The sequence below is a fragment of the Leptonychotes weddellii genome, chromosome 2 (assembly GCF_054177405.1).
Source record: "Leptonychotes weddellii isolate Sample4059 chromosome 2, ASM5417740v2, whole genome shotgun sequence".
Lineage (NCBI taxonomy): Eukaryota > Metazoa > Chordata > Mammalia > Carnivora > Phocidae > Leptonychotes > Leptonychotes weddellii.
This window is the reverse complement of record NC_138370.1, coordinates 124,405,436-124,415,107: the sequence shown is the minus strand read 5'-3', so window position 1 is coordinate 124,415,107 and position 9,672 is coordinate 124,405,436. Positions and strand designations below refer to the sequence as shown.

The 9,672-nt window shown below is 41.2% G+C and overlaps 1 pseudogene; it reads right to left on the bottom strand.

Moving 5' to 3' along the window:
- Positions 1 to 497: 497 nt before the first annotated feature.
- LOC115939718 (immunity-related GTPase family M protein-like) lies at positions 498 to 3,207 on the bottom strand (annotated as a pseudogene).
- Between the last annotated feature and the right edge of the window lie 6,465 nt (positions 3,208 to 9,672).

The following is a 9,672-nucleotide window of genomic DNA, read 5'->3' as shown; positions in this document are numbered from 1 at the left end:
AGGAGAAATATGTGTTTATATTTAATATACTTATTATTAAATATATTAATGGTAATATAATTATCTATAAACATTGGTATAGATTTATATTTAAATATACAAAATAAATATTTCTTTTTTTAATAAAAAACCATTTTTTTATGGTTCTCCATGCCCAGCAAGGAGAAAAATTTAGATTTAGGGTCTGGAATGGTTTCCAATTAGGAGAATTTTCATAGAGTCTATATAGTATGGGTTAACTGTATAAACAGTGAGATCATAGACAGTAAGTTAGTTTCCTTAATGCTGATGCTCAAATTTAGTTTCTTTTGACCAACATAGGAGATAACTTTGGCAAATAACAGAACACAGCAGGTAATTTAAGTGAGCAAATATTTCTGTACAGCAAACATAATCTAACAGGCACTACTTCCTATGACAGGCCCAGCATGAGCCTGTGCCTGTGAAGAGCATGGGACCTCTTGGTGTGGGCCGGGGGGGGGGGGTGGGGAGGGGACAGTGTTTGGTACTTATAATAGTCAGATTTGCTTTTCCATTCAACAATTTTCCAATCCCAGTAAAATGGTCCTTGAGTCCATCCCCTGTATCTTTTTTTGGGTACAAATGATTTGGGCAATTGCTGAGGACAGCTATAAGGGCAGAGTTTTACAGGGCACTAGACTGGCCTTGGAGAACAGCTAAACACACACTCTCCATCATATTTCCCCAAAGGGAACATCCCAAAGGATGTTCTCTCCTCTGCCTCCAGGTATGCCTCTGTGAGGTCATGGACTGAGAAGTGAGAAGTGAAGGAACAGGGGAAAACCAAGAGGCCTCGGAAAAATGATGCTGACATTCAGTGATATGGGAATGTCAGAATGAGACTGTATGTCACACTGTGCAATCTTTTCTTCCACCTTTGGATTTCAGCTCATTTAATAAATGAGAAGAAGTAGAAAATATTTGGAAATTTGCTGAGATGCAGGTTCAAAACGATCTAGTCTGCTCATTTACCTCAAGGAACTTAGAACTGACAAAAGTGGAAGTATTGAGCTGATTGAGAATTCTGAAGGGTACAGCGTGAGGAGAGGACCCCAGATGTCCTGACTTTCCCCAAGAAGGAGTCTGCTGAGTCTGCTCACTTTTCAGATGATGGCTTCTGTCAGGATTTTCTTCAGGATGGTCTTGGTGTCCTCAGCAACTATTTCAAGGAGGTGACCCTGATTCCACCATCTAAGGTGGGGATACTAGTGTTACCTAGGATTGGGATGTAGCTCAGAATTGGATATAAGTAAGAAGCTCTATTACAATTCATGCACGGTAATGCCCAGTCCCCTGTGAGGACAGTGTGCAGATCCTGAGACTTTATAATGGCCTTGTACTCCTCCATGGGTTTTCCCATACTCTGCACCACTTCCTGGAGAGATTCATCATCCACACCAAAGAGTGAGCGGGAAGCTTTCAAAAACTCCCCATCATCTGCATTCTGGAATCCAAAGTTTCCCTGCAAAGACTCTGAGTTTATTTGCCCTTGCAAAGTGATTGCTTTGTCATTAATGACCTTCTCATTATTTTCAGGCAGGTCCTCTAGGAGACCATGGTACCCTATGTCAGACATGTCTCTGTGCAAGCACTTCCTAAGCTCTGGGAAGTCATGCAATAAGCGGTCAAAGCTGGAGACCAGGAATATGATGGGTTCACACACTCCCTCATTCTGGAGAGTTTCCCTGAAAAATAAATATTTCTATATCTAATCTCTATATCTCTATATAGATCTCTCTATAGAGGTAGAGATATATAGAATAGATAGAAATAGATATGTATAGAAAGAGAGAGAAATAGACATAGATCAATATAGATATAGAGAGGATCTGCTTCCAAATTCTATTCAACAACCTCTTCTCTCTCTCTCTCTCTCTCTCTTTCTCACACACACACACACCCACAGCCCTCTGGTACGTGGCCATGACAGGAAATAATACCTCTTGAGATACCATCTCTTTTCCAGCTTAAAGGTGTCAGCCAGCTCTGCAGTCCTGAGCACTCCATTTATGAAATGGCCTTTAGTAGATCATAAAATAAGTTACAAATGTCAATGGAGATTGACCTGAAACTCTTTCCCAGTTCAAATAACTAAGATTCTGGGTGGCTTGGGCTGTCAAGCTTCTGCCTTTCAGCTCAGGTCATGATCCCAGGGTCCTGGGAGCAAGTCCCACATCGGGCTCCCTGCTCTGCAAAGAGTCTACTTCTCCTTCTCCTTCTGCCTCTTCCCTGGCTTGTGCACTCTCTCTCTCTCTCATTCACTCTCTCTCTCAAATAAATAGAATCTTAAAAAATATAAATAAATAACTAAGTATTCTGAAAGCCAAATCAAAGTTCCAGAATGGGAAAAAAAAAAAAAAAAGAGAGAGGGAGAGATAAATGAATTTACTTTTTGTGGTATTTATTAGTGATGGTCCAGAGGTGACAAATCCATAATCGTGGCACCTTTAAATATGAAGGGTTAATGAACAGTGTTACTGGAAACCAATCCCCTCAACTTACAGATAACGAAACTGAGCAGACAAGAGAAGTAACATGCCCTGAGCAAGGTCACACAGGTAGTCAGGGGCAAAGCCAAACTCAATTCTAGTCCAGAGTTCTCTTACCTCACAGCTTCAGGCACCCAGTGAAACATTCAATCAAGGTGGTCTTTCTTCTGCCAGTTAGTTCCATCTTATAGAAACATCCTAAAGGGGATAGGAGTTGTGTCTCCGTATGTGTCATCACAACCCTGCCTGATTAATTAATTAAACAAGGGTTTTCCCCAGAAACACCTCTACCATGAGACTTTGCCCACCCTTTCACTTTCCAAGTCTTAATCCTTCTATATCTAGTTGCCTGTATTATCGTAGAAGCCGACGTGACTCAGATTAAGTTTGGCCAAGCCAAGAACTAAGTGCCAGTTTTAATATCTTTAAAACTCGATTTAAAAATAGTTAAACAGAGAACTTCAAGTGGGCAACACTGATATTTTACATCATCTACTTTTATAACTAACAAAAGTTATAAGCCTGAAACCCAGATGCAGTTGTACCTTGATATAAAAATACAAAAACAGAAAGAGTAATCCAAAATTGTCTATTTCACAAAAACCTACCTAAACCGGTTATGTTCAATTATATCTGTCTCAAAGGAACAATCTCTGGGAAGACCTTTTCCAGACCTAGCTCCACCACCAAGAAGCATGTGACCTTGGACAATCCAATCCTCCAGGACTCGCAGTTTCTTTTCTGTGCCCTAGGAGAAGAGAGGACCAGAGCTGATGATCCCTCAGTTCCCTCCCAGACCTAAAATACTGTGTGGGGTCCTAAACACTCTATACTGAGCAGGAAAAAAAGTGGGACCTTATATGAACTCAAATGCTAAAATGTAAAACTAACTCTGAGCATAATTCTTGAATATTTTAGGGTTCTTTCCTACAGCAAAATAGTTTTTGTGTTGGAAAATCCTCAAATCTATATCCCTTTTATCACAAACAGTGGGTATATATGTCCAAATAGTATGACGGGCTACTAGGGAAAAAAAATGTGTGTATCAGAACAACTATCTGCCCTCAGACTCATTGCTTTCCAAAGCAAAGCCCTCAAAGAACTCCATTATTATTTCCTGGGGGTCCCTGTTAACACACAGAATCCTAATCAGCCCCTTCCTTTATATAAAAAAGTCAAAATGTTGGCTGGCCATTTTAACACGCTCTCCAGGTTAATTTTTTGCACACTAACATTTGAGAACCAATGGCTAGGCTCCAAGGACAATTAATTTACCTTCAAATAGCAAAATGTGAGATCATATATTCTTTCCTGTTTTCAGATCATAATGAATAAAGAAATGAGAAAGAGGAGAGGAAAAGAGAGGGAGGGAGGCAAAGATAGGGATGGGGACAGAAACACAATATGCTGAGTCAAAATGAGATTTACATAGACCTTGTCCTTCAAAAACTTATGAACAGAGAAAAGACCCCACAATGATGGAATATGTTAAAGGGACACAGGTGTCAACTGAAAGAGCTCCCATGGCCAGAGCAGAGACAATATAAGCAATAAAATAATTAGTGTTGGATTATAACCCAAAGCATAGAATAAAAATCCATGAATCCATACCAATATAAATAAATGGTGAAAGGAAGAAAGAAAGGAAGGATGGAAGGAAGGGAGGGAGGGAGGGAGGGAGGAAGGAAGGAAGGAAGAAAGAAAGAAACAAAGAAACAAGAAAGAAAGAAAGAATCTCCCATGCAGAAGAATTTCAAACAATTTGTGCAGACATTCCACCCTCAAGCTGATGGAGTGTAACTTCCCACTCTTTATGTGTGGAAGACTCATAGTGACTTCCTTCTACAAAATACATTATGAAAAAGGTAAAAAAAAAAAAAGTCACTATCACGGAGAAAGCTGACAAACACTACCTCGGCCAGACGATCAAGGTCAACATCAAGACTGATAAACCATGTTGATAGTATGTATCCTTGACATGATATAATAAAAATGGCAGTATACCTCTTTGGTTGTCCTCCTAATAACCCACAATCACAGTCTAATCATGAGAAAAATAGACCTTTCCCAACTGAGGGACATCTTACAAAATACCTTTACTCCTAAAAGTATTCCAGGTCATCAACAACAAGGAAAGGCTGAAAAACTGTCCCAACCAAGAAGAGCCTAAGAAAACATGAGGACAAAATGTAGTGTGGTATCCTGGATGGGAACTTGGCAAAAACTAAGGAAATCTGAATAAAGTATGGTCTTTGGTTAATAAGAATATTTTAATATTGGTTCATTAATTATAACAATTTTACCATGCTAATATAAGACGTTAATAATAGGAGAAACTGAGTGTGAGTGCATGAGAATTCTCTGTACTATGTTCACAATTTCCCTATAAATCTCTATTTTGTTCTAAGAAATAAATTTTATTTTTAAAAGTGATTTAAATGAATCAGACTCTAAGTGTGAAGACATTTTAAGAATAGTTTAATTAATTAATTTTTGCCTTATTCTTAAAGAGCTCCTTTAGTAGGAACAAAGTAAGAATTTTATATCAGAAGGCAAGAAAAAAGCTTATGAGCAACTATAATGCCTCCTCAACCTGAAAAGCAGGAAAAGATAATAAATTGCAAAAATCAGATAAAAGTACTTCCTTTATATTAGATACCATATTGCAAGTGCATTTAAAATTAGCAACGCATAACATTTATTTCCTTGACGTTTGTCTTCTAAAGAGTTCACAGTATTTGAGTGTCAATTAACAATGATTCATGTGAAATTTTTATTAAACCAAATTTACTGTGAAATTACTGCCCAGATAATACTTTATTTCAATTTTATTGAGTTCCTTCCTAATCACTGAGCCTTTTAGTCAGAGCTCTCAAGTATAGCAAATGCCTTAGAAAGCCAATTTTTAAGTTATGATTACAATCCCCTAATGGAATCACATATCATTTTCCTTCGCTCAGATATGGGCACACAGTAGGCTCCTGGTAGAAGACTGAATGAATGGATGAAATTGTTCTTTATCATTTCATTCAGCAATTTCTTTCTTCTCTTTGCCCAGTTCATGTACTGATGTTTATCAACATCGACCCAAGAAGGTGAAGGAAGCATTAATGTATTAAATATTCGGTGCATACCTAGCGTGTGCAAGGCGCTAGGAATACCATGCTAGCCAGACATAGATGTGGTCCCTGTCTCCAGTGAAGGCTATGCTGGTGGGAGAGACAGATACTAACCAAATAGTGACATAAAGACAACTGAACAAGATTATAGTCACTACTACAAAGGTAAATACACAGCTTATTACAAGTACATATAAAAGAAAGCTTAGCCTACGTGGGACCTCAGGGAAGACTACCAGAAGAAGCAATATTTATATTAAGAATTAGAGAAAGGGGAAGGTAAGTGGTGGAAGGAAAATATGATGAGAAAAAGGAATGTTTCTGCCTGCCAATTATAGGGCTTTGGTCAGGTCCCTTGAGTTTAGGCTCTGAACCTATTTCCTTCTCTGTGCAATGGGGACAGTAATAGACTCCCTGTGTCATAGACTTCTAGGGAGCAACGAGTTAGACTTTATTTGTAAAGTGCTTAGCACAGTATCTAGGACATTAGTAAGTACTTAATAAATATTTTGTGGTGCCCATAACAGCCTGGAGCCACACTTCCTGAGTTTGAATCCTGGCTTGGCTGCTTAGCTTGCTGCGTGACCTTGGACAAGACGTTCCCCTGCTGTCGTTCAATTCCCCCATCAGGATAATAATAAGTACCTGCCCATAGGGTTGTTGGAGGATCCCATGAGTTCTTACGTGAGGCATGACACAATTCTTAGTACATAATATGTGCTACATGAGTGTTAGCCTCTGTTAGGAATAAGGAAACCTCACAACAATCCAATGAGGCATTTAGAAATTATTCTATGGCTTTAGGGAAATTGAGACTCAAAAAAAGTAAGTACCTGTCCATGTTTACTTAGCTAACCAATTCCACAATCTGAAACTCAAACACCCAATTTCTGATTCTAACCTCACTCCGTGAGGCCTCCCCAAGCCTGAGTAAAAATTGCCTTCTTGGAATCTCAAGGAAGAACACTTGACATAATAATATGACCATTGGTAATAACATCCCTTGGTTCATTCCAAATCCATAAAGATGTGTCTGGGCTGTGAAGAAATAGATGGGAATTCTTGTCCCTCTGAATGACTTGTGTCAGAATATTTTAACTATAGCACTAAGGAAATTATCCTTATTAACAGGAAATAAGTCTCAGATTTGAATCTGAGCAATAAGATGTGCTGAGGAAAAACACTTTGACTCACTCTTCATCTCTTAAAGAAAATGAGAGCTTTTCTACTCACAAAATAAGTTGTCATGATAGCTGTATGGAATAAGAGTCTCCAGTGTCAAAACGCTGCTGGGAAAATACCACTGCCCAGTTGGGATGCACACACTCCAGGTCTGTCTGATTCCAAATCCCTTGGCCCTTTCTCCACGCCACTCCCACCAACACATGCTGCCCCCAGAGGTCATTTGCAATTGCTCTTTATGAGCCCCTGGAAAAGGGGCAAAGAGTGATAGAAGGGGCTGGTGAAAAGCACTAAAATGCTCAGAAACTTAAGAGTTAGGGATGGCTTAGGATTCACTTAGTCTATCTCTGACAGGGAGCTGTGTGGTTTACGTTTTCATAGACCCAACAATTTCAGATCTGGGGGAAAAAAAGTCACTAAGGCCAAACAAATCCTTAATGTTCAGCCTCATCTTTCTCGTCTCTTTTGGCTCGGTTTCCATGGCAACTCATATTTATTGGGCAATTCTGTGTGTATTCGCTGAAGGCAGGTGATTGCTTTTGCTACAGCCCAGGGCTGGGGGGAAAGGCAATCTGGAGACAGGTCATTTAGAAGAAGGTATCTTGTTTTATTCTGTGGGAACTCTCAGGCTAAATTCTTTAAAAATGACTGAATTAATTTCTTAAACTTTGTGGTAGGTATTATCTGAAAGATGAATTAAACCAAAATCAAATCGGTTACAGGAAGAAGAGGAGGAGGAAGAGGAGGAGAGAGAGATGAGAGGGTTGGGGGAAGGGAAGGAGGAAGGGAATAAACACAAGTGTGGTGTGTGGATTTCCTCTAATAACACCAGCTCAATTCTTTTTTTTTTCTTTAAGATTTTATTTATTTATTTGAGAGAGAGAAAGCAAGCATGGGGGGGGGGGCAGAGGGAGGAGCAGGGAGAGAGGCAGGCTCCCTGCTGAGCAGGAAGCCCCTCGTGGGCTTGATTCCAGGACCCTGGGACCACGACCTGAGCTGAAGGCAACCGTTTAACAGACTGAGCCACCCAGGCGCCCCAACCAGCTCAATTCTAGCCAGTTTTGCTGCTTGCCTTCATACTCCCTGGGCGTTTTGTCTACATCCACACCTCTCTCATGTTTCTGCATTCAGATTTCTGCTCCTGTCACTGCAGCAAAGCAGAAGAGAGAGGCTGGATGACCTAACAGGGAAGCCACGTGCCGACACGACCACGGCCACTGGACAACAGTGCCACAGATTTAGAAAAGCCACCTTCCCGCTTCTGGCGCTTCCAGATCTCTGCTTCTTGGCCTGAGGGCTTTCTCTATCCTAAGGGAGGATTTCTCTACCTGTGAGCTGGACAGCTCAAAAGTACAGGGGATGTAAGGCCATTCCCAGAGGTAACCCTCTGTCAGTGAAGGGCTGCTGGCTGTGGATAGAGACTCCATCTTAACCCAAACCCTGGTGGAACGCTTCTGAGGGGCATTCTACGTAATTCCTCAAATGGACCCAAGTAGAATTAAACTCAGCTGTCCACAGAAGTAATTCCCTCACTGCCATGCCCTTCTGGAGCTTCTCTCGCTTCCTGCCGCATTTGCCCCACTTCTTCACTTGTGTACCCCGGAGCTAGTTCCCAAATAGACAGGTGCTCCCAAGCACTCATGTCGAAGTCTGCTTTTAAGTGAGTTGGACCTAAGGTGCTCGGGTATCCCCTTCTTGGCATCAATGTAGCTGGGAAGTAATATTAACAATTAAATTATTAGTAGTATTCATAATTAAAGAAAAGGAAGTTGATATTTCTGAGGGTTGCCACAGCCCCAGTGCCCCTCTCTGGTTCCATCAGAGAAATAGAACCTCCCCATACAGAGGAGTTTTACTGCAGGGAATTAGAGGCCTATACAACCATTGGAAGAGCTGGGGAATCTAAAGTCAGGAGAGCTGTGGCTAGAAGCATGTGATTCCCCGGAATGCACCTGAAAAACTCTGCAAACCTTATGTCTGTCGTCTGGCCAGACATCGGCTTACAACCGCCACCAGAGAAAGACATTTGCAAATTTTGTGCGCGTTGGAAGAGTCTCATCTGGAACTGTAAGAGGAAAGGGCTCCTGGAAAACAGGATCCCAGGTGTCTGCCCTGCAATGCAGAGGGGAGTATAGAAAAGGAGGTGGGAATGCTGAGATTACAGCAGATAATCCGGCACACACAGGTAGAATGCACTGGAAGCCTGACCTCGAGCAGTACTGGATAAACACTGGCCAATTCTTGTTATTCATTTTCTTCTTTCCCAGACTCCATGAGGACCACTGAATATCATATCATTTGATATAATCTAATCATGCAGAGAGGTGCCAGGTCCACCATTTAAATCAGAGACTTCTATAACAATAAGTCTGTACTAAACTTATATACCCCATTGCCTTGACTTGTCCAATGCCCTGAGCTAGGCTTTCAGCCAAGTATTTATAAAAAACACCTTAGCCTTTACAAAACCTCTTTTGAATCAGCAATCGTTTTCACCACCTTACCCCACGACGGCCTCTATGACCACTAATACCTGAACCTGGCTCTTCTTACCAGGTGCTTTATTTGAGTCCAATCACTGTGTTGAGTACGCAGTTGTGCGAAGACCTTCAGTCATCTACTAAGAGCCGACTCTTACAAACGTTACTCTGAATGGGCCCCATGCACGTGGGTTAAAAAGACAACTTCCGGGCGCCTGGGTGGCTCAGTTGGTTAAGTGACTGCCTTTGGCTCAGGTCATGATCCTGGAGTCCCGGGATTGAGTCCCGCATCGGGCTCCCTGCTCGGCAGGGAGTCTGCTTCTCCCTCTGACCCTCCTCCCTCTCATGCTCTCTGTCTCTCATTCTCTCTCTCTCAAATAA